The sequence below is a fragment of the Passer domesticus genome, chromosome 1 (assembly GCF_036417665.1).
Source record: "Passer domesticus isolate bPasDom1 chromosome 1, bPasDom1.hap1, whole genome shotgun sequence".
NCBI classification, from domain to species: Eukaryota; Metazoa; Chordata; class Aves; order Passeriformes; family Passeridae; genus Passer; species Passer domesticus.
In genome coordinates this window covers 10,394,777-10,421,263 of record NC_087474.1, presented here as the reverse complement: position 1 = coordinate 10,421,263, position 26,487 = coordinate 10,394,777, and the positions used below count along the sequence as shown (strand labels likewise).

Genomic DNA, 26,487 nt, shown 5'->3' with positions numbered 1-26,487 from the left:
TAAAAACTAAGAATTGTAAAAAGAAAATTTGTAAATCAAACTGTTTGCTTAACTTCACACTTAAATATATCCTAATAAGCAATGTATTTTCACAGTGAATCTACCATAAATCATTTTCTGGAATTATTTATATTTTTGGAATACACAGCCCCAATACATAAATATTATGTTTAGATTGATTTATTTTAGTATTTATACACAGTCTGTTCTTCAAGCTTCTGGGCTTTTAATTAATCTGGATTTGGGGCATAAATTCTTTATGCTTTGATTAATACCAAGCAGGTTTTATTTAATTAAAGAGACAGACTGGTGAGAGACATTTTAATCAAAAATTTCATATGCATACAGTACATCTGTATTTTTTAATACAAGCTCAAGCACATTAAAACAAGATTTATTCTTTCTCAGCTGTTTTCCTTTTTGAATTATGGCATATTTCTGGTTCATGTGAGGAGTTACCTTCATGCACTCATTTGATCCCCTGCCTCCTCTCTCCTCAGAACAACAGAGTGAGGAAATAAAATGGGGTGACAGGAACAAATGGGGAAACAAAAGCAAACTAATCACATGGTGAAAAGAAACTTGTTAGATATCCCTGAATTTGCTAAAAGCAAAAACAAATGTTATAAAGTTGAGGATGTTATAAATGTCGAGGAGCAAAGTAATTCTGTAAAAAATACATGACATTTCTTATGAATGAAAAACTATAAGATTTCACAAAATATTATCACAAGGTCATATATTGTCTTTTCAGCCGCAGATAAGAGGTTAATTTTAAAATTGTATGCATTAGTCTTTCTATGGAAAACAACTAACCCAGAGTAATAAACATTTGGCTCAAGTTTTGTGTCTGCCTACCTTATGTGTATCTGTGGTCATCAGCATAATATCATCTTAACATCTTTTGATTTTTCAGCACATTTATTTACTGCTCAACTGTACCCGTGTTTAGCTTTTAGCATCTATAATATGACAAAACAGTATTTTAAAAGATAGAAAGTATGGTCTTCACAGTTCATAGTACAGTTATAGCCTTTTCTTTTTTCACAGAACTGGACTCCTAATTAAGAATTGGCAGGACTGTATTTAGAGAAAACGACAGTATTTTTGGAAGGATAATATCAGTTCAAATGAATATTAAGCAAGATATGTCTTTTCTCCTGGAAGAATTAAAAAAATTTGGATGCAGCATTTGAAGATGTGGTTTAATGGCAAACATGATTGTGGTGGTACTAGGTTGATGTTGGACTTGGTGACCTTAGAGGTCTTTTCCACCTTAGCAATGCTATGATGCTGTGACTCTGTGATTCTGTGATTCTGTGATTCTGTGATTCTGTTTTCAATGCCATTGGTTAGAGCATGCAGAAATAGAGCAGACAGAGGCTGCAGAAATGTTTATGTCTTCATTACTGATGCAAACATTTAATCAGAAGTGGCAAGGAAGTGATCTAGAATGAAGCCTCCTCCAGAGGTTACAGGAAAATTTGAGGAGAGGTGAGGGGAATGTGCAATGCAGGACAGCACTGAGACATAATCAGGGGAGCATTTGTCTCTCCCTGCTCTTAATTTCATCTTGCTTTCTGAATGTATGCTGCAATGTCCAACATCTCACATTTTAATGAAACCTAGGTTTAACAGTGTGTCATCTGTCAAAGTGTATATTTTGAAGAGGGGAAAAGCAAGTTTTTTCAAAGAACTGGCTATTACATCTTCTACTGAAAGATGTTGTTATAATTATTAGAAGTGTTGAGCAGAGTTTTCCTCAGAGAAAAAGGTTTAAGTTTTTAAAACTCAGCCAAGAACAAAAGCTGAGAATTTATGATAGTTTGTTTGCATACAAATTTCTACCTTAGCTAATGCCCAAGTTAATTTTTGAGCTTTTCAGAAACTTTTTCCCCGTAAACTCACTGATTTGGGACCAGAAAATTTGATAGATGAGGAGGATCCATTTAATCTAGACATGATATCTACACCTAAATTAATTCATTCTATATCCCTTCCAAAACAAAAACAAACAAACAAACAAACAAACAAACAGACAAAAAAAAGTGAAAGCACTGTCTTGGTACTCATCTGTAAAGACTATTAAAATTAGCTAAGATTTGTGTCCAGTTTTCTGAGTATAATGCAAAAGTTGATGGATCCTATCCCATGACTGCAGTAGGAAGAACAGAAACCCCTGTTCAAAAAACAATTGATGCTGTTGCCTTGGCAGGAGACATTTATAAATGACTTGGTCATAGGAGCAGGTAACTATAGGTATATAACTGAGAGCAGGTAACAGGGTCTATTGTTGGCAGCAGCTCACATTTTTACAATGTTGAACAGAACTGCCTTCATTCAAATAAACACCAAATGAAGACTTCAAATGAAGACTTCAAAAATCAGTACATATTAAGAAATCTAGATTCTGAAATTCTGTACCTATTTACACATCAGTTACTTGTCTCCAAAATAAACATCCTGGAAACAGAGGGAAAAATCTCTGTCAGGAGCAATATATGAACTTCAAAAGCATTGGAGTTAATTTTTTTAAAAAATGGCAAAGGCTACAAGTCTCTTTTCTTGTTTTTATTTGCTTGTTGTGAAAAGGAGATACTTCTACACTAAATGATTAAAAGAAGTAAAATATGACCAGAGGTATCCAGGTTGCTTCCTGGTCATTCCTGGAGGTTACCAGTGCACTTCTAAGAACGCCCCAGAAGCTGACTGATAAAAGCAGTTCACAATAAATTATATTACAAACAGAAAGAAAAGGAAGGTCACAAATAGAAAAAAATAAAATTGAAAACATCTGACCTGGATTCCCAAGGTAACAAATAATACCACCTACAAACTAAAATTCCTCTTTTTTAATAACAATCAACCATCATTAGTTAAATTAAAAATAAATGCAGGATTAACGTCGCGCATTATAACATCATTCAAACACAGTTCACATGGGGTCTGCAGACAGAACAGATTAGGCCAGTGGTTTAAAAAAGGAGAATTAGCACTTAATTTCATTTTTCATTGAATTTGAGAGCAGGTATAGGAATACTTGTCTTCACAAATGACAGTCACCACACTTTCCAGTTTAATGTCCCTAAAATCATTTGTTCCAAGACATTTCTGTGTTTAAGTGCAGTGGCTTGTTTTAGAGAAAACAGCCACAGAGCTGCTCGGCATGCATGTCTCTGATATGCTCTCAAACACTGATTTATTGTGTTTCCTCAGCTGTCTCAAGAGTTTCTTCTCACGTTTTGCATCAGCTTATACATGAGCAGCACTCCTAAAATATTATGATGCTCTAGAATAGTCCCCAGTGAGATGGGGACTCTCAGAATTACAAACAGAGGAGGCTCTGTGGTTTTCACTGCTGTTCTGTGCTGGCTGTCACTGCTGCTGTGTCTGGTCATTGCTCTCCATGTGTAAGTCTTGGTTTATCTCTACAGCCACCTCCTGCAACATCTGTACCGATAATTTGGTTGTAGGAAAGGGCTTCATGAACATGGCTACCTACAAGGCAAAGTTCAACACCAGACAAGATATGAATGATTTATACATTTATATGTCATCTAATACATAATTTTCCTCTCATTATCATTCAGAAGAGCTCTGGGCTAGATCTACATCCTCTCTTTTCAGCAGAGGCTAAAAACAGAGTGGTTGAACATCTCTCAGCAAAAAAATTATCTTTGAAGATGTGAATGATGCACAAAGATTGTTGTGTGTTTATTGCATCTCCAGTTTGAGCTTAACCTAGAATTAGAAATATTTTATTGTCTTCTTAGGAATGTTTCTTATCACATCTTATCAGAAATCATATGATGTGCTTTATGACTTTTCAGAAATATATGATTCTCGATTTTGAAAAAAATTCCTAAGCAAGATGGTTGGCAATGGAATCGGAATATATACTTTTCAACATAACTTCACTCAAGCTTCTTTAAGTCATATATTCTGCACAAATATATTTAGAAAAACTGTATAAATAATGGAAGGAGAAACTATTCTTTACAGTGAGGGTGGTGAGACACAGGTACAGGTTGTCCAGAGAAGCTGTGGCTGCCCCATCCCTGGAGCTGTGCAAGGCCAGCCTGGATGGGGCTTTGAGCAACCTGGTTTAAAGGGAGGTGTCCCTGCCCATGGTGGGGGGATTGCAGCAATCCCCTTTAAGGTCCCTTCTAACCCAAACCATCCTATGGTTGTGTGATTCTATTCTGATGGTTCATGATAAACTAAAAAGCACAACTAAGGAGTTGGTGAATAATTTGTGTATCCCAAATGTGCTGAGAATCTGCCAAAAGGAAAATTTTTGCAAGTGTCATGTGGCTGTGTTTCTCAATTTTCCTCATAATTTTCCATGTTGGGAAAAGTCCTCTGTGGATGATTAAAAATTGATTTAATAAAAATTTCAGTGGAGATTGATTTGTTTTATAGATAAGCACTCATATCATATACTGTGATTCATTTGAGGAGGATTAGTTGCCAAATATATAATAAACAACACACAGTTGTGTTCTGGTTCTTTGCTGAGTACTAGAAACTGCATTTATTTGGTTTTTAAAATAATGTGCTAAACATTCTGCAAAGTGCAAATATTATAAAGCTCATGAGGAACTTTCCAAAAAGTTGTCCTTATTTCCACTGAACTTAATGGAATTCTCCATGAAATTAGACCCAAATTTTTTATAAGTTTCATGTACTCAAAAGATTTTGAGAAGAATTTTTTATTATACTCACTGTAAACCACATTCCTTTCATTGAGACTGTCATCACTAGGAAAGCAACTGTTGCTATTGAGGCCCTTGATGTTCAGGTCAGGTTAAACAGTGAAGATCCTGTTATTTTTACTTTCAGGTTCATAGTGACACCATGATCCATAGTTTTCCCAAAATGTACAGCTCTTGGGCATTGCACTTTATTCACAACTTATGTCTCTGTGATTTTAAAGACCTTGAAGATCATTACACAGCAGTATGAGGAGTAAGAAAATAGGTTTTTGTTTAGTTGAGAAAAAATTGGATTTTTATCAATCAGTAGGGGGCAGTGTGTTATTCTCAGGTGAATGTTTACTGATGGAAACATATTTCAAATATTTTTTTAATATAAAACAGCAAAGTAATGCAACTGTTCTGAGAAGAACAGCACAACACAACAATTCTCTCTTTATGTGTATATTGTTTTTCCAATCTTTTTAGCAGATTAACACTGGAATTTATTTATTGTATTCACAGAGAAAAGTGTTGCAATGTTCCAAAGAGCAGTCAGACTTCCTGTCTAGAATGAAATTTTGAATTTCATTAATTACTTTATTACCACAAATTGTTGGAAGAAACATGTGTTCTTGGATGTTAATTAATAGCTCATTATTATTATACAAATTAACTTGGCAGCACTAGGTGCCGTATATTTGTGGAATAATGAATTACATTAAAGGGAAGCCAAGATGGCAAACACTGAAGTGCATGCATCTATTATCTGCTTCTTATAAATGCATAAAACTTTCCTAGGGCATTAAACAGAAATCCTAATGAGAGGCATACTAGAGTTAAAAGGGGGGGAAAAAAGAAGAGTAGGGAAAAGGATAAAGAGCAATGCACATATAGCTTGATGTTCTGAGCATCACACTGAGAAGCAACAGCTCCCACAGGTTTTGCTCTAAGTGAGTTGTTATAAAAGATGGGAAAGCTGACAATGTAATGCACAGTGGTGTGAGTTTTGTGTCTGATCTCTGAAATTCGCAGTAGCAAAAGTCTCATCTCAACATCTCTGAGCCTTCCCTTCCCTTCCCTTCCCTTCCCTTCCCTTCCCTTCCCTTCCCTTCCCTTCCCTTCCCTTCCCTTCCCTTCCCTTCCCTTCCCTTCCCTTCCCTTCCCTTCCCTTCCCTTCCCTTCCCTTCCCTTCCCTTCCCTTCCCTTCCCTTCCCTTCCCTTCCCTTCCCTTCCCTTCCCTTCCCTTCCCTTCCCTTCCCTTCCCTTCCCTTCCCTTCCCTCTCTCCCTTCTTTGTTAATATAAAGGAAATCAGGCTGAATTCATGTACATCAAAATAAATAAGTTATTCACTTGGAGAAGAATAATCAATGTGTTCATTAAGTAAATACACTCTCCAACAGCTCCTGATTTTTTCTTTCTGGTTGAACTAGAAGTCAAAGAGACCTAGTAACTTGGACTTCCTATTCACATCTTTCCACCAGTCATGCTTTTTTTTTTTTTCACCAGTATCAGAACCTAGAACAGTGATAAGGCTCCCCAACTGAAGTGTACAAAATTCCATACATTTAACCACCAATTCAAACATATTTATATTATTTTCTGCGTACGCATTCCCAGCTATTTTCCTTGTTTAAAACTATATGAAAGATTTGTTTGGGGGCCCTACTTAGATTTCTATTTTAATTCCATTTCATCTCTGTATTAATCTCCCTGTATTAATATACGGTTCTAATTTTTTAATAATTAATCCTTTTTATATTTGGCATTTCCAATGTAATTTCTCTAAACTTTTATGTATCCAGAGTAATTCACTGCAGTTCTGTTCTTTGTTGTACCTACTTTACAGATTCTCTACTTTCTCCTAGTAGCAAGAGATTCTCTACTACCATATAGAGATTAATATCAAATTAATCTGGCCTGAAAGGTAATCCTTGTAAGTGTTTCCACCTTCTGTGTGAGGTCAACTCCCACTAGCTTCATTTAATATTTAACTCAAGAAAATATTCTGACCCATTGGTTTCCCAAATAGTTTCCTTGACCTTCTCATATTCCTCCTTTTGTAAACCTGTAGTTGCTGTTTGTTTGGGGTTTTTTTCCTCTTGTTTAGCTTTTTATTTTATTGTTGTGAAATCTCCATTACCTTTTGCTCCAGGGTTGGTTTTTATTTAGGTTTTTCTCTTATCTCTCTAATACTTATGAGAACAAAATTTAAACCCTTTTTCATTTGATTGGTAGAGAGTCTGAAGCTTTTATATCAGCATCGGTACTGGTATTGCACATTCTATCTGTAAAATGTTCAAGTATTTCATAATAATACAATTTCTAGGACTGTTTATTTCTCCAAATATGCCAAGTTCACAAGCAAACCCAACACTCGCTGTCTATTGCAAATTCCTAACATTGTCTCAAGAGCTCCTTGTACTCTTGTAAGGAAGCAAGTAATTTCTGTTTTATCTGCACTGCAATGTCTTACTTCTTAAGAAAAAATAATGTAAAATGTTACAAAAATCTGTGCACAGTCATATAGTTATAAAACTTTAAGTATTAAAAAGGGAATATTCGTTTCAGTTTGGTCAGATGTCTGAGATCATTTCAGGTGCAACTATGCATCCAGGAATAACATTTTATTCAAAGTTTGCCTTTTCTAGTGAGCAGTTCAGCTTATGCTTCAAAGCAGTCTGAAGAAAGGAAGTGTCACAGCTTTCCCAAAGTATATTTTACAGATTAATCATCTTAGAAAGTTTCCAAAAAACAGCTGTATAGATAGACACATCAGTGACATCTCCCTTTGAAAAACAAAAATGTTAGATTTTGTCCAGTTGTATGTTGCATTTTTTCTTATTTATTGGGTAACAAACTGAATTGTCAGGGTATCACATCACCAGGGCAATAAGAAAATGACTCTTTTTTGGTTTTTTCATTATTTCAACACCAAACAGTATTCTTCAAAATTTCTTTTTCTCACATTTAGATAGCAAAGAGAGTTATGATAAAATGTGCCTTAGAGAGATGAAAGGTACAAAAAGTCAAGCTGAATACAGCCTAGGGAATGTGAAGGCTGTGAAATTATCTGATAACTCTAAAGTCTGGAAATAAAGCAATCCTGATATTATCAATAAAAGGGGTTGATAACAGTTTCACCTGTCAAAAATGGAGACACTTTCTTTGATGTCACCTTAACATGGACCTTTCATTTAAGTTTCTCTTCACTTGAGGTAAATCTACCTAGGCAATTTCTATCACTTTTTTTACTTTGAATTTTTAATTTTCTGTCATTCTAGTTAAATTAACCTAAATGACTGAATCATTATTTTATGAAGTTCAAAGAAGAATAGTTTAACAGAAATATTAGTCTGTGGAGTGGAGATAACCTATAAGTGATAGCCTGAATTTTAAAATTATAAGAAAAAAATCCAAACCAAACAAAACAAATAATAAAAACCCAAACAAAATTAAAAAAAATCAAACAAACAAAAAAAAACCACACAAAAAAAAACAAACCCAGTGAACCAGTTATCTTTGAGTTAGATTTGTACAATGGGGAAAAAGCACTGGAATCACTTATCCATCTCAACTGGATGAGGGGAGGAAAATAAGACAAAAATCTCCTTGCGGGTCAAGATAAAGATGGGGAGATCACTTATGAATTACCATTATGGGTAAAACAAGCCTGAGTTGGTGAAATTTATTAAATTTATTGTCAGTTAAACAGAGTAGGTTAATAAAAAATAAGAACAGATCTAATACCATCCTCCATTATTCCACCCTTTGTGGTTTAACCCCAGCCATCATCTTAACCACACACAACCACTAATTTGCTAATCCCACTTCCTTGAGTGGGATTGGGAAAAGAATTGGAAGACTAAGAGGGAGAAAATTTATGGGTTGTTCAGAAAATGACGGTTTAATAGATAAAACAAAAGTCATGCACGCAAACAAGGGAAAAAAAGAATTTATTCATTGCTTTTATGTGGCAGCAGCTGTCCCCAAGAAAGCAGGGCTCCTTCCGTGTAACACTGATGATGGAAGATAAATGACATCCCACTGAACATTCCTCCCTCTCCCGGGTTTCTGCACTGAGCAGGACACATGGTGTGGGATATCCCTTGGGTCTGCTGGGGTCAGCTGTCCCCACTGTGTCACCTCCCAGCCTCTTGTGCACCCCCAGCCTCCTCACAAGTGGGGCAGAGTGGGAGGCAGGAAATTCCCTGATGCTCAGCTGTAGGTAAAACAAAGGTCTGTTGAAAAAATGCAGCACCATAAGAGCTTCTATGAAGAAAACAGTCTCCATCCCAAACGAAACCAGCCCATCTCTCTTCTCAGGCTCATTTTCACTCCCAATTCTTCTCTCTTCTCCCCCAGGGGAAGCACAGGGGTGTGGAGAATGGGGATTGCAGCCTGTTCAATGTACATTGTTTCTGATGCTCCTTCCTCCTCACCCTGCTTCCCTGTTCACTGTGGGGTGCCAGCCACAGGAGATGGCCCTTCATGAACTCCTTCAGTGTGGACCTTCCTACAACAAATATGTCACCAAAATGCATTAAAATGCATGAGCAGTATATTTCCAAAACTGCTGGTAGTCATCAAAAGGTGCAGCAAGTACCTTGAGACAGTTTTGTTTGCCTACAACCACTACCTGTCTGTAACAGCAATGCAAACTGCTGGATTATGATAAAATTAGTGCTCAAAAATTCAGTCCAATATGATATCTATTCTGTATATTTTCATGTGCAATAGAAAAAATTCAGACAAATATTTCATAATTTAGAGTCACAAGCAAGGAATGTGTGCTGAAAACCATCTTTGAAAACTCAGCTGATGTCAGGATTCCACCTTCAGAAACAAAAGACAGAGCCAGTGACCCAGCTGCTGAAGTTCCAGTCCTGCCTTTGATGTCTTGTAGTTTCCCTGAAATGGAGAGAGGCATAGATTCACACTCCATTAGTATTTTAGCTTATATTTAAAAATCTGAGGAAAAAGATAAAAGCAGCAAGAGTATAGAAAACTACAGTAAACATCAGAATACTTTATTGAGCACTGCTTAAAGCTTGTAAAGTAATAACTATTAAGTAACTATAGCTTAAAAATTATTCCCTAGTGTTTTTCAACAGGAATTTTCTGATCATTTTCAGCTTGCAACAACATTATACAATTTCTCTGTACAACGTTCTGTCAACAATTTTTGTACCAGAAGAAACTATTATGCATTTTATTAACAGCTTCTAGATCTCAGTATAAAATATCATCTGAACAGGTAGTCTCGAGTAGGGTTTAAACGTAAAACAAATTTTCTAAGGGACTTCCTGATTATGAAAACTCTTTTCAGTAAGAAAACTGACTTGTCATGCAATTGACATGTCTTGTAGTATATTTTTGCCCTGCCAGGTGTTTTCAGCGAAATGGATACCAGCAGGTCTTGCTTTCTGAGTAATTTAGGTGCTCAGTGATTACAGTCCCCATATGAATAATTATTTAGAAATATATTTAATTTATTGCAAAGTAAAAGGGAAAGACATAATTTGGACCAGGAGTTCATTCATAATTTTGGAGGGTATAACCATTAGTATTTTGGCTTTTAGGCAGAATGCACTGCTAGAACATTTTGCAGGCAAGAGTTGAGTTTTGTTTCAGGAAAATGACAGATTTTGCTCCTTCAGAGACTGGTTAAATTAAGCCAGATTCAAATGCACAGGTAAAAATTTATTTACAAAATTCCAGATATCACACTTTTTTTTATAAGAGAACTTTCTATAAGGGGCTAATACCTTTGATATTATCACACTAACATAAAAGTACTTTCATTTTCTGTATTCCTCTATCTGCTGGCATTTGTGAGTCTACAGACGAAAAATAAATCCTTCGCCTTCAAACAGCATCTTAGAGTCACTAAACTTCATTTTTCCCAAAGCCAAGGGTAAATTCTGACATTATCTTTTGAGTTCTGCTCATGACTGGACACTTGAAAATCCCAGTATAATCATATAACCTGCCTGGACTGAGCTGCATTAGTCAGCCCCATGGGGCTCTCTGCAAAATTGCCTAACAAGATGTTTTAAACATCTTAGTGTGTGTTGAAATTTCCTATAAGTGAAAACACAGGAGGCTGCTAAAGACCCATCAACTCCATAACCCTGCAGGAGGTGCTGCAGAATTTCCGACTTTACTAAGGAACTTTCAAATTCCCTTTCAGAAGTGTTTTTCAGTGCTGATCTTTGAGAGTCCATATGTGTGTATGTTTCAATATTTTGAAGAAAAAATTCCAGTTTTTGCTATCTGTAGAAAATATTTTGCTTTTCTCTGAAGGTGGAATATGGCTTTGTGTTCAGAAATGTTATTATAGCATTTTGTGGGAAGTTTATTTCAGTTTTCCTATTCTACTGAGATTTGGGTCTCCAGCTGCAGATAGCTTACCTTTTGACACCCTGAGTTATTATAGTAGCCCTTCTCAGAGGATTTGGGTTTATTTTAACTCCCTACCCATCACAACTTTAAGGTTTTTTTCAAATTTAACACAGAAATTGCTTGCATAATAAGAAATACTGTTAAAAACAAAAACAAAACAATCAAATAGACAACAACAAAACAAACCCAAAGAAAACAGACAAGATGATTATATTCTCTAAAACTTCAAATAGAGACACAAATCCCTTCATTAACAACATTTATACAAAAAAAAAGGGATATGATATATAGAGAAGAATATAGTCTATGAAGGTAATAGAGTACAGCATATATGAAGTCTGTGAATATATGAATCATATATGAATATCTGGAAATTTAATTAAGTGGAAGGAAACCCCAGGTTGAGGGGTAGGAGGTGGCATATAAATCATTTTATGTGTGAAACTGTTAAGATAATTAAGATGTCTTATTTCAGGTCCAAAGCTGCAAAATGTTAAATCCTCATGACTCACAGTAAAATTAAGAATCTGATTTTACTATCTGCTGAAATTCTTTAGTTGTTGCAATTTGTATAACTTCTGAATAGAATAAGATTGGTATAATTAGGGTGAGACATCTCCATTTTAAGGCACTGTCTTTTGTTTCATGAGTAAAGGCATGCTGATCCTCTGAATCCACTGAGAAGAAATTAAGCATAGTTACCATTAATCAAAGCCTGTTTAAAGCCTATAACTCTGCTTGAAGAAATCTAGTATTTTAATAAAAAAAATCACAAAGCTCAAATTTTAATTTGCAAGCTGAAATTTATATATGAGATTTGCCTGTGCAAATACATTGTCTCAACATCGGACATACCATGTGAGGAAGAACATTTACAGAAAAAAAAGCATTGATGAAAGATTAAATATATCAGGAAATTATAGAAAGGACCCACAAGAATCACTGAGAGCAAGCTTGGCCCTGCACAGGACAATCCAAAAAACCACATCAAATGCCCAAGACCATTGTCCAAACGTTTCTTGAACCCCATTAGGCACTGTGACCACTGCCCTGGGGAGCCGGTTCCAGTGCCCAACCACCCTCTGGGGAAAAAGGCTTTTTTTCTTAAATCCAACCTAAACCTGCCCTGACACAACTTCAGGCCATTCCCTCGGGTCCTGTCACTGTCACCACAGAGCAGAGATCAGTGCCTGCCCCTCCTCTGCCCCTCACAGGGAGCTGTGACTGCAGTGAGGTCTCCCCTCAGCCTCCTCTTCTCCAGGCTGAACAGAACAAGTGACCTCAGCCACTCCTCACACAGCTTCTCCTCAAGGCCCTTCAGCATCTTTGCTGCCTCCTTGGGACACTCTCTCATAGTTTAATGTCTTTTTTAGACTGTGGAGCCCAAAACTGCACACAATATAGAAGGTGAGGCCTCCCCAGCCCAGAGCAGAGCAGGACAATCCCTCCCTTTCCCAGCTGGCCATACTGACTCTGATGGCCCCAGGCTGCCAGGGCAAGGCTGATTTGTGTTCAACTTGCCATGGACCAGGACCCACAGATCCCTTATCACAATATTGCTCTACAGTGTCTCATATACACCATAACTATTTCTGCTACAAAGTATAATATTTTCCATTTACAACAAGTAGAAAAGCACTCATATTTAAGTACCAATAGTTCCTTATATTTGTCTTTAAATAAAATGTCTTTATGTTTCTAACCAAGAGAGATGCTCACTCTAAGTCTAATGCAAATATGAAATGTTTTATATTTACCATATGCTGTAGTGTTTCAACAGAAATTCAGGCCTTCTGTTTCACTCTCTCCTTTCGTCCATATATTTTCAAACAGATTTTCACTTGCTATAGAACAAGTAGACAGTGCAAGCAATCTTTGACAGTAATGCTGCACTGTACATGACTCAGCCATTATCTGAAATGACAGCAAAAGTTAAGTAACTAACTTGTTAATTTCAAGAATCACTGGAAAAGTCAAAACAACATCTGCTTGGTCTGCCTTACCCTGACAGAATATACTGATCCATTCCTGTTGTCTATTTTGCCTAAAAATCTTTTATGAATATGAATCTTCATGTATCAAACTCTGTCACCTTAGATTTCAAAAGATATTCTGTTGCCTTGACAGAATAGTTACACAGTCCAGAGATTTTTATGTGCCATTTCTAACATATTTCTCTTATTATAATAGAATTCAACCAACCAGCTTAGATGCTATATACTGGACATAATTTTATGGAATAAGTTGTTGGCACCACTTCTAGCTATAAGGGAATATATTTTCTCCACTTAATCAGTTATATCCTGAAAATTATCAAAATAATTACTCATAACTGCTCTCTTGGTGCAAGAATTTGTTTTCACCCGTGTAAAGCAGATATCGGAGACTGAAGCAAAAGAATGATGTAGCCACTCTGTGTTCATCAAAGTGATTGGATAAGGCTGAGTTAAACCTTTACATAACAGTTTATTGTGTACTCAAAGGCAAATAGGTGCAATTCATCCCAATAAAGTGGGAAGAGGCTTATTAACATCACTGTGGTTTAGTTACATTTGAAACTGAAAGTGATAATTTCACAACTCTTATGTAACTGAGATTATTTGCTGTTGGCAAATAGTATAGTAGCCTCACTGTATTCTTTCACTTATTACACTGGCACTTGAATTTTTTCTGATAAACATAGGACTTTTGCTAAATTCTGAAATAATAAATTGAATTACTGAAACTAAGAAATTTTACTATCTTTTGTAGCTACGGATTTACTTTATTGCCAGGTGTATACGTGAGTATTATTGAAATAGGTACCAATAAAATAAATGGTTTGTTTTATAGCACCTTACCAAGCACAACTCTGTGTTTAATATAGCTTCACAAGTACCAGACAGCTCATACATTCTTAAGGCAAACAAGGGTCATTTGAATATGTTCCTATTGTTAAATCCACACTAAAATGAGCTGAGAGGCTGAAGAAGCATTTCCATGAAACAAGAAGTTACACATATTTTACCCACCTTGTCAGCATGTCTCTTAAGGGTACTCAGTGGTAGGAATGCTAGTCCATTTGGTATCTTCATCATATACATGCACATGGAAAATACAGATCATATTTCCATTTAACACCTTTATTCACAGTTTTTTCCAGAAATAATTAATAAGCTTCTCATTCAGGTCTGACCTTATCCAGGAATATATGTATGTTTTCCACCAGAGCATAGCTGGAAGGATTTTATCAAGAGTCTTTGATTTAGTTTTGCCAAAAATGCCCAGAAATGCAATGGAACACTATGCTATGTGTGAGAGGGACACCTCTCATCTACACTTTCCATGACATTTTTCTAGCAATAGTGACATCATTCTCATGAAATCTCTAGCTGTTGACTGATATATGTGCATTTAGCCCAAAAAATAAATTAATCATTTCTGTTTTACAATTGTACAATTTCTGTAACAATATAGACAGTAACTACATTTACCAGTCTCATGTATTAGATGACTAGGAAAATAAAAGTTAGTTATTGCTACATTATCCTTCAAGGGAAATAATGATTTTCAGCTGTGTTCAGTAACATAAACAAAAGTTAACACAAAATCTTCCCCTAGAGATCCAGGCAGTGTAAACAACTTCCCAACAAGCATCTACAAGCATCTGGTTTTTACTCACCACCACAGGACACCTGGAGGTGGAAGAGGTTTATTGGATCTATTCAGCATCAGTCATCATCAAATCACATATATGTGCTTAGGGACAAGTGAGGTACAGTTAGAGTCTTCATTATATAATGTTCCTTTGAATTTTAGAGAGTGCATTACCAACCTTAGTATCAGCGGTTGGTTTTGGTTTTTTTGTTCTGTGGATTTTCCAGGTGGTAAGTGTAAGAAGTGTTGAAGAAGTATTATTCTTCTCCCTTCCCCTGCTGCCCTGACTCCTTTATTCCCTTGTTTATCACAAGGGACATAATGATTTCTCATGCTGGAGGGGAAAAAAAAAAAAGCAGCACTGTTGAGGCAAACAGACTAATTTTTTTTTGATGAAAGCTGTAGCAAACAATGTCTAGCCTTGCTATCTCTCATACAACGTTCTCAATGTTCCTTATCAAGTGTTTTACCTACTCTGAGGGAAGACACACTCTATCAGAGCACAGTTGCTTCTGTCAAAGCTACCAGAGCTCAAAATACCTTCTTTTTCCCATGAACACTTTCTGCCACCCACCAGATTTGCCAATGTTCCCAGCACAGATTTATCTCAGCAGAGTTGCCTTGGTCTCTCATAAAGGGACAATAGCTCTGGCTGAGTTCTGACATTCTAATGGCTGCCAGTTGGGGCTTTTTCTCCATTTCACAGGAAATTTTCACACCTCTGAGTGTGCCATTTTTCAGCTGAGTTTGACTTATAGCTTACAGATGGAGAGAGACACCCGATAAAAACTCTTTAGAAGACAGTGCAAGAAAGCACATTTCTGCATTGTGACAGGTTAATATTCTATACATTGATTTGTTCATAGCTCTCAGGGTGTGATGCCAAAGCCTTTAGTAAATTGGTGTCAACTTCTTTGAGAGTAGTATAAGGGAGTATATTCTCACCAGAGAAAAAGGGAAAGCAAAAACTTGTTTTAAGAGGTTTCCGCCTGCACAAAAAGTAGCAATGTAAACATATTACTACATCAGAAACCCAGACCCCAAAGGATGGTTGTTCACAGCCATAATAAAGAATGGGACTTTGTGCCAATCTAATTTTTTTTTGTCAGAAGTATTAATCAGCAAAGTATACTTAATAACTCTTTACACACATTAATGTATTACATAGAATAAAAAAACTCCCAGAAATTCAGTCTTTGTTTCTCAATCCTATCCTTACAGCATCAATAAGATCAACTGGAAACCTGAAGGCCAGTCAAAACTAAAGGTATGCTCCACAAGATAAAAATATGACAACGAAAAGTAAATATAAAATTCAGAAAAGTTTCTTCAGTCCTGAGTGGAAGTATAATACATATAATTGAATGATGTACAGAATACAATTCTGGGAACTTTTTCAGCACTCATTTCATTGGTTGGACTATATACCATTACCCATACAAATTCTTCTTTTTCTTCTTTTTTTTCTTTTTCCCTTCTCCTTTTTAGCTAACAGCCAGCATTCTTCTTATACCCAGCCCACCTCCAGTTCAAAACTCCTGTTTTCCTGACCCTTCTCAGTCACTGCTACTCTTCACTGATGATTACAGCCAAGCAGCTCCAGTGCACTCTCATTCTCTCAGTCCCTGTGTTCTCACTGATTAGCTGAGCAAGAAAATAAAATCTTCATCATATAGCAGCAATTCTTGTTAATTCATGTCAGTCTCACAGGTCTGGTTGTCATCACTCCTCTCACACCTGCTTAAGTGCATGATAGAAGGTGCATCAGTAGAACCCATTTCTGAAATTGTACAGATGTTTTCTTTGCCATCAATATCTAAAGAAAAGAGCTGGGAAGGTCTTTCAAGTATGAAGCTGGGTTTTGGCAATTTTGAATCTGAGTTTTGGCTTGGAAGCAATCTCTCAAAAATCAGTTGGAAAACTAGTAATCCCCAAATTTTTGGATTAAGCACAGCGATGAGGACTCTGTGATAAGAAGGTTTTATGCAAGAGGCAGATTTTGGGATTTTTTTCCTTTGGTTGTGTATTTTGGATTTTTGTTGTTATTTTGTTCCATTTTGTTTTTAATTGGGAAATTTCCCTTCTCACTAAGAGAAGCCAAGAAAAGCAATGGAAAATGTCTTATTTGAATGCCTCCGTGCATGTTCACACTTTTCACACACTAGTGCATATATGGTAAGAGAAATAAGCTGGTTATTTTGCTGTGGATAAGTATAAAGTGATTTACCAGAATTAAATTTTTACATATATGAGATAAAACACACACTTTCTCAAAACATGAATACAGATGCTTTCAAAGACAGTCAAGCCACTCCCTAAAAAGTACAAGTAACCAATCAAAGCAATTAACTGCATATAGCTTTGCAGTTTGTCCAGCTCTGAAATAATGAAAAAATAAGTTTAAAGGAATGCTATCTTGATTATTTGTGTGCAAGTACCTTCTGGATTTTGCATCTTCCTGGGAATCCTGAGGTTGCGTTTCCTGTTTTGGAAACAAAAACATTGATTTGATGAACAATTCAGTATTGTTTGCTATGCCAAGTAAAGATAGGGGGAAACAAAGTCTTAGTTCATATCTAAGGGAAACCAAACAGTGAAATATCACTTTTGTATCAGTTAGCCAGAATAACTTGGGATTTGCTGGTGACAATGAATATATCAGGAGTCTCTATCCTGCTGAAAGTTATATCCCCTCCATCCTCAACCAGGCAGAATCCAGGAGCAGGGAGGGGGTCAGGCTTTCCTGTGAGCAGTGTAATGCTAAAGGCTGCTGGCTGGTAGCATTTCTGCAATCTCATGCTCACTAGGTGTAAGTATGTTTCTTTTAATCACTTGCTCATCAAGAACTTTCCCTAATCAAATAAAAAATCAGAAATAATGTTGTATGTGGCATATAGTTGAAATGTACTCCTCTTAGCTTTCATTCTAATTTGTAAATTGCTATCCAAAACTATTACATAATATTTAAAACAAAGTTACAAGAGGGCCTATCAACACAAATGTCCTAAATCAGTAAGTTTGAAAAGCTCAATTCTAATTTGACTCACTAAGTCATGAAACCAAATGAAATGAAGGCATTTGATTTCTGTATTTAAGATCAACTGAGGAATTTTCATTAGAAAAGAAATGTTTTAAGAAAACATTTGTATGTTGTAAATGTAACTGGTGTAAGAAAAAAAAAGTTTTATTATGATCAACTAATACCTTGGTCCATCACCACACTAAAAATATCACAAGAGATTTGTTTTTTAAAAAATTTGTAGTGACAAAACTGTAGACTTAGTGCAGCACTTTCTGCTTGGCTTACAGTGTTTTCAAAGTCCCTAAAAGTCTCTTAGACTCACAGATTCACATATCAGAATTCAAAGTCTACCTAAGTAAAATAGAGGAAAAAATAATAATGGCAATGTTTGATTACACTTTGAATTTTTTAGAAAATTTGCAATCTGTACCCATGATTGAATCTTATTAAATAATTAAATTACTTTTAAAAAGACCAAGCAATTATAGCACATGTTTAACATTTAATCAGCTTCAGTGTATTGCTACAGCAGCGTCAAACCTGTTGTGATAGATTCTGACGTTTCATTTCACTAAGCAATGTTTGCAATTACTTATTCAGTCTAAGTATTTTAACACCCTTTGGCTGTGAAAGTCTTTTTTGATTAAAGGACATAAGTCCATTTTTTATCCCTTTTATCAAATTTAAGAATATTCCAAAATATTTCAAAATTAGCTTGGTGAATTAAGTACAATGTCTCTACATGGTTAGGGTGTGTGAGAATTTCCATCATGTGAGATGTTTTCCCTCTAAACCTAGCAGCTCTTTTCCATTCATACACCTATTTCATATCTCTTTATATACATAGGATCTTTCTGAAGGTCTTGAGCTATATAGTATGATAAATTGAAAATTAGCTTCCTCTTTCAATAAAGTAGCATGTAACTTGTTGAGGGAATGTAAAGGTTAGGGCTTTCACCCAAAGTACTGCTACAGGACAAATTCTTTTCAAAGATTCCAGCCATTAAAAACATGCCAGATCTGGCATGCTGCAGTTCTGGCATGACAAGGCCCAGTGAACACCCCTGTGATACACAGCATCCTTCAAAATTTACAAGTCACTGCACTGCTGTGCTCAAAATCTTGCTATCCAATAATCAGAAAGGTTGAGGTTGGAAGGGACTGCTGGAAATTGTCTACTCTGGGCTCCAGCAGGGACACCTACAGTCAGTTGCTCAGAATCATATTCAGACAGCTTGTGAATATCCCTGAGGATGGAGACTCCACAACGTCTCTGGGCACCCTCTGCCAGTGCTCGGTCACCCTCACAGTGAAAAAATGTCTCCTGTTGCTCAAAGGAAGCCTTCCTTGTTTCAGTTTGTGCCCATTGCCTCTGATTCTGCCACGGGGCATCACTGAACAGAACCTGGCTCCATCCTCTGCACTCTCCTTGCAGGTATTTACATACATTAATATAAGTCAGCCCTGAGCCTTCTCTTCTCCAGGTGAAACAGCCAGGTCTCACAGCCTTTCCCTGCAGGAGACATGCTCCAGTGCATTGATCATCTCAGTGGCAGTCCCTGTGCTGGATTCTCCAGTACTCTGGAGCTCTCCAGTTCTCTCTGTGTCTCTCTCTTGTATGGGGGAGCCCAGAACTGAGCACAGCCCCAGGTGTGGCCTCACCAGTGCTGAGAAAGGGAACAGGATCACCTCTCACCTGATGGCAATGCTCCTTCTAATGCAGGCCAAGACACCCCTAGCCTTCTCTTGGCAAGCTTGTTAGAAAGATTGTTTCCCTTCAAGTTACAAAATTCAAAGACTATAATGTAAGCTCTTATTGTTCCAGTGATTGTGCTGATTGATTTGATATGATATTATATGATATGATATATGATTATGATATGATATGATATGATATATGTGTTAAATATATGAATTTTACATTATCTAAGTTTCAGCCACAATCCCTTCATCCTCTCCTGCCCCCCCACTGTTTTTTTTTTGTGAGTGGATTATTGTGAAAAGTAGTGAACTTTAATCAAAGTTCTGGTTTTCAAAAATCCTTTAGAGTAAACTCAGAGGATGTTTGGGAAACTTGTTTCTAATATCTTCCCAAAAGTTCTGCAGGGTTGTTACGCCGCTTCCAGACTAGGAAACCCATAGTCTATGTTAATATTTTTTAAATTTTCAGATCACTTACACATTTGTAGGAAAATCCACTGATGAAAAAAATCAAGGCAAAGGCTCAAAGGGACTTCTTGTATCTAGTCCATTAGAACAAAAGACAATAACAAAATATTTTGATGCATTGGACTTAGAATCACATAATTTTAAAAAGTAACTTCATCAAAAGTAAGCCACAGAAGCATAATTGCTGTAGTATGGCTGGCCTTGGATGATCACAAAATTAGACTCCATACCTCAATACTGGAAATGTTAAAACATTCCCCTCTTCAGGCACCAGCCTAGCAAAGCAATCTGTTTCAATAAGAACTACCTGTTCAGTGAAGCATTAAGGGAAAGTCCACATTCTCAAGTCCAACCATGTTCAACAAAACACAGCAGCATATGTTAAACTGTCGAGAGGATGTCAGCACATGCCAGAAAAATGCCTTGCTGACTACAGATGAGCTGTTGAGTTTGGATGACAGCTGTCCAGTACAAAAAACTTTTAAGACCACGTGTAAGTGAGCTCCTGTGAGGTGATGAGACTTCCATGTTTCAGTGGGAGATCAAGGTACTCAGCAGAGTAGCAGATAATGTCCATGAAGCATATTTCTTTTGGAAAAAAAGGTGAGCTTGACAGCCTTGTCTGCCTGCCACTGATTTCCCAGCCTGGATACTTTACAGCTCATGGGTGTGGGATGGTTTTCTGCACTGCAATAAGAAAGGTACAAACCACAACTCAGGAGGAAAGTGCTGATTTCAGCTGATGTTTATTTATATTTTCACAGTCCTTTTATGCTGAAAAAATGGGGCTTTGTGCTGCTAGACTTTTTCACTTTAACTGTCCAATAAAAGCTGTTCCGTGTGTTTTGTAATTTTCACCCCCAAGAAACATGAATTCCTATAATTTCATCATTACACCATTGATATATAATACCTTCTGGTAACCCATGGTAACAGTACTCCTTGTTTTAAGTAGCAGGTGTTGAGGACATGGCAAATGGCTGTCTATTCAATTTAGACCACCTAATGGAGCTTTTAGGGCTAGTCAACATTTTCATTTAAATTATGCCAGGATATTGTACATGCATCTCACAGAGTGAGCTTTGCTGGAAAGCTGCAGGGATTCAATAAACCCTACATTACACAATCTGTTTCTGCAGACAATTTTAATACCAAGGGTCTAGGCTGCTTTTATGTTTGCCCTGTTTAGCTTGGGATTTTTACATATGTTAAACAAATCAGGCTGCATGAGCCAAAGTCATTGCTCCTACAGCTCAGTCTTAGTCAATCAATTTATTCCAGGGATGATCTGGCTCACTGTGGTCAGTGAACCAGCAGTTTGGGTTTTTTTCTATAGAAAAGTATATATCTTGATCTTGAAAACATTTCTGCTTATGAAAGGGGAGTCAGCAAGACTAATTAAACAACCCACTTCATGTAAAATTTCAGAAACTCATTATGCAGTACTAGGAGCTTGTAGAATCAATAAGGTCAAGATAAGTCACAAAAATTTTGCTATAAAGAAATGTACTTCTTATATTTTTTTGATCAAAATGAGTTCCTACTGTCTTTGGTCATTTATTCTGTCAAAATTAATTTTTGAGTCTATATCACCATCAAAATAAGTGCATTTTCCTGAACACATTGTAAAGAATGCAGAGGTCTTCCTTCTGTTACTTTTTGCTCCAGAGATGAGAAAATGAGGAGGAGGGAAGTGTTCAACCACAGAAGGAAGGCTGAAACTGGCTATCTTCAGCTAGAATGATCTTTTAACTGCTCCTATTTTTTTAAAGAGTTTCAATCCTTGCAATTCTGTTCCTAGGAAAAAAAAAAAAAAAAGCCGGGGAGAAAATTTGCACAGAACTCAAGTAGTCTGGGACAAATAGAGCTGTATAAGTAATTCTTAAAAGTATTTGTTGCCTTTTTTAAATCTTACTCTAAAAAATGGAACTTTATTGGACTTGAAAAATTATTTGGCAGCTTATGTCCGTATGTTGGTATAATTCTTTTCAAATGGCTGCAGCTGCAGGTTCAGCATAACTTCAGTATGGACTTATAGAGCCATTAGGGTGAGACACAAGCAACTGCTCCATTCCAAGGGGCATTTCAGGCTGACTGCAAATGACAAACCTGAGGAAGCTTCATGGTTTGTTAGATATATGATATCCACTGAAAAATTTGGTAATCTTTTGTCCTTAAAAAACTTACATATTGAATCAACACTGCTTCATTCTGATTTCAGGAGGTTGGCTTCTTCTGTGTGTGGTTTTGTGGTGGTTTCTTGTTATTATTTGATTTTTTTTTCAAAAAGGCAATACTCAGTTGTCTAGTTAGGAGTTTTTTAGATCAGATTTATCCAGTGGGTAACTTCATTAGATAAATTCTGAACCTAAGTAATTATTTGATATCTAGCTTTTGTTCTAACTATACAAAAACCTACTGAAATAAAATGTAAGGTTAAATTTGATAGAATTTAGGTAGCATAAATCAATTCTGTCTCTGCCCCACTCCATTACATAATCTTACCTAGAGAGTAATAACATTAAACACTGCCAGAACTTTGAGGAACAATACATTTATTTCCTGCTATTCTTAATAAGCTTTAGAGAATTCAAAGCATCATGACTTTTCCTAAAGAGCAGCCTAAGTACGCATTATGTCACCAATTCACAGGTTAACAGGCAGAGATGTCACAAGACTTGTACATTACATACAGAATAACAGCAAGCAGAACAATAAACATTTGCCTCCTCCCTGGCTAAGGATGTTTCAGAGGCTGATGGAACAGTAGCTTTTTTTCCTTTTTTTTTCTTTTTTTTTTCCTTTTTTTCTTTTTTTGGTCGAGCTGCAGAAAGAATGTGTGAAGCAAGTCTGAACACTTTTAGAAAGAGTTTCTCAATAAAAAGGTGTTGCGTGTCAGCGGTGCACTGTTTCATTATTTTTTTGAAAAATATGGGAGTATCACATGCTGTTTGTTTCCCCTATATTAGGACTTCTTTCCTGTCACCATCCATGAAGAAAGACATGCCAGCCCCAAGATGTTTTATCATCTGCCTGGTTTTCTTTAGTAGTTCAGCAGATGGAACCATTTAGCTCTGTGATGCTCATATACACAAATATATGCATTTTATAGATGTTTTGAAAGGTCTCTTGGTTATTTATAAGTTACTCATATATATTGAAGAAAGAGAACACAGAAGGGGTTTGCAATGCTTCACACTTTTTTCACTGAAAATTTAGATAATAGGTCTGGGCTCTGGCACATTTTCATAATACCACAGAATAAGAAATTATTATACATTGCCTGTCCTGCATTAGATATGTTTCATTGTATTCTCAGCTTGTGGAAGTGTTGAATTATTTTACCTGTTTTAGTCTTAAAATTACAGTTTAAGTCACAACACATCATCTGCCACGTGCTGTGGACAATGCACATGTATGTACATGTAGCGCACATGTGGTGCAGGATGCACCAGCAATTGCTGTAGCTCAGCTGATACATGCACACATCTGTCATGTGAGCCATTATGCCATCCACATCCTGGACTGACTTTTTCTTTTGCCCAATTATAGGGCCAATATCTAAAAGAAAACTTTCCCTAACCACCCACCAAACAGTGCAGTCCTGTAACCTGCCTCCATTCCTGGTGGTTTGGTCAGGAACTGATGCACAGCCAGAACTGGCATGTGGAATGAGGACAGAGGACATCTTTCACCATCCTGTTCAGTTCACCTGCTCCACTGAAGTACACACCCTTGAATTCTGAGATGTGAGGAAGTATTTTTAAAAGCAATTATCTTATTTTGTTCACTATTTCTATTGAAATGAATTTTTTTCCAACTTCCTGCTTAAATCCATTGAAACCAGTCTGAGCAAGTATTATCAGCATTGTCAAAAAAATAATTCTATCAATTATTCCTTGCAGGAGTTTAATTCCTTCATGTGGAATTTAATCCCTCTATGCAGCTGTAGACAGCACATCCTCTCCATATCATGAGGCTAAACAAGGAATAGATCTTTATTTCCTTCCAAGAAGTTGTGATTTCCTGGCTGATGTGATTTCCATCAGCCCACGTGCCCTGAGAGCCAGCACTGTGCCAGCTTCCCCTTGGGGAGCTCAGGGAAATCTCCATCCCATTTCTGCCTTGACACCCTGCTCTGCCCACTGACCTCACCAAGGCTCCTTAGGCTTTTCCTGAAGGCACATTTCTGGAAGCAGCAGTTCTGCTACTCAAAACTGCTACCAAAGGTAGACACTAAGTAATCCTTCACAGGATAATTCTAAAATGCATGAATTTGTGATGAAGCCTTCATATCACAGCACAAATATGTGCAGCTGCCAAAAACTGAACAGTGCTTATAAAAAAAAAAAATCTTAGTCTGACTCAGATACACATTATGGTATTCCTATTTTGGTTTAGGGCTATTAAAATGTTATTAAAACTTCAGGACAACTTTGATCAAATCTGTGCTTGCTTCATTAACATTTGTTCCACTACTGAGGGAAAGAAAGGAGCTCTTTTGAATTACTGTTTAAGTAGCTTTTTATTGAATTGTCTTCCTCATAATGTGCTGATTTTGGGGGGAGATTTTAACTGCACTATCTATTATGACAAAGACAAGAACCATTTAGAATCTCATCCTCCATCTATAAAAGAATTCTCCTTTTTTACACATTTATGATTTAACTGATGTGGTAGAGGAACTTTAATCCATAAAATAGGCAATATACTTGACTCACGACCAATGCTAACCTTCTTTCCAGAAAGACAAGATAGATTTTGTACTTATAAGAAATATTTAATTTTGTTAAAAATTAGCTATATCCATTTTAATAGTTTTTTTTTTTGCTGATCACAGTGTAGTTGTTCTTGATTTTGTTTCATCTTCCTTACAACTGTTAACATGTATGAGAATCTGATTACATGTATTTTCAAAATTATTTTTCTGCCTGAAATAAATGTGAATGTTTTAACATAGAAATAATGTGTTTTCAAGACCTCAATTTGTGCTTAAAAATCAATTCTAATTTAACCTGTTTGTATTCTCATTTGGCTAAACTTATTTTATACCATCTTGATATGAAAAGCAAGCCTTCAGGCTATATAAAATAAATGAGAATTTAAGGCCATGTGTAAGTGCTTTGCTGAATCAAGACTCAGTTACTAGACCATTACTGGGGTATCATTATATTGTATTACAGGATTTAACAAACCCATCATAGCTGTTTCCAGACATCAGTTCTTAAGTTCCAAATATTACAAGGTCATATCTTTAAAAAGTGATAAGAAATCACTTGTGTTTCAGTCATGTTTGATTATGTGAATTAATAAATTCAATAATTAGATTATTTAAACAAATAAACCAAGAATAAGGAATAAGAACATTCTTCCTTTTAGCAAATTATCTCAGATACTTGCTAACACCTTCTGAAACTTTAAAAGAATGTGAAAGACTGAATGGAGGCTGTTAGTGGTTCACATGTCACAGAAAACTGAAATCTTCATCAAGCTCAATAATGGAGAGAGGACTCATGGGAAGATGTTGAGTTCAGTGCTTCTGTTATGCCACAAAGTAAGGAACACATTTACTTTTATAACTTCACAAAGTTGTGCATGATGGAGTTGTATAAGAATTCTTCCTCTTCCTGGGAAAGATGTTTGCTGAGAATGGCAGAATGGGAGAAACTTGTATGAGTCTAGCACAAGGATTTTGAGAATTAATTCTAGGCATTGTGAAAAAGACAATGATACAATAAATTAAAAATATTTCTCCTTTTCTTTTACTGTTTCCTGAGGTTTGCCATAGAAAGGAAAATGGAAAATTTAGATGAAAACAGAAATGAAAGCATTTCTGTGAAATATTTTCACTTACAATGAGTGGTATATTTCTAGTATATTATCTAAAGTATTTCATTTGTCTTTCATCTTTAGAAAATGTAAGTCTGGAAATATTCAAACTGATATTTTCTAAAATATATATTTTGGTATAGGTTTATTTTTTGCCTTTAGTATTATGTTGCGTAATTTACGTTATGATGAATACATGTAAGTACGACAAAATCATTTGGAATTTTGCTCTCAAAATGTGAGCTTCTTCTGTGTTTGCAATGTAATTATACAAGTCTAATTATTGCAAGGAATATCTCAAGCTTGTTACAGGAAGGTGTGAGAAAGGAAGCTACTTTTTTTGATAAAAAAATCAAAAACCACAACCTACTAAAAACAACCAATGAACCACAACAAACCCCCAACAAAACCAAAAAACCCCACCACTGACACCCTGAATGTCTTTCTGCCCTTCTCCAGCATGGGCTCCAGTGCCATCTGGGAAAGGAGTGTGAGAATAAGAGGGTACAAGGCATTCCTCTTTTTGCCCAGGACCGCTGGATTTTCTCAAGCACTCTTGTCTTTTGTGCAGGTTGTGCGTGACTTAAACATTCTTTGTCATAACAAATGAAATGAGAAGGAGACAGGACTGTTGTCTATGAATATGGGAGCTGGAACATTGTCCTGAAGTAAATTATATAAGATGGTAGTCTCACTGGGCACGTCATAAAGCATCCTCCAAAAAAGATTTG

The 26,487-nt window shown here is 36.3% G+C and overlaps 1 long non-coding RNA gene across 2 annotated transcripts; it reads right to left on the bottom strand.

Annotated features, from left to right (window-relative positions):
• Positions 1–8,807: 8,807 nt before the first annotated feature.
• On the bottom strand, positions 8,808–14,181 carry LOC135286988 (uncharacterized). Of its 2 annotated transcripts, none has more exons than XR_010350925.1 (3): positions 14,112–14,181; positions 12,858–13,014; positions 8,808–9,606 (listed from the first exon to the last, which is right to left on the bottom strand). It is a non-coding gene; the product is annotated as an uncharacterized LOC135286988 (long non-coding RNA). The 2 variants fall into 2 exon arrangements; XR_010350924.1 differs by lacking the exon at positions 14,112–14,181 and adding an exon at positions 13,104–13,484.
• Positions 14,182–26,487: the final 12,306 nt, after the last annotated feature.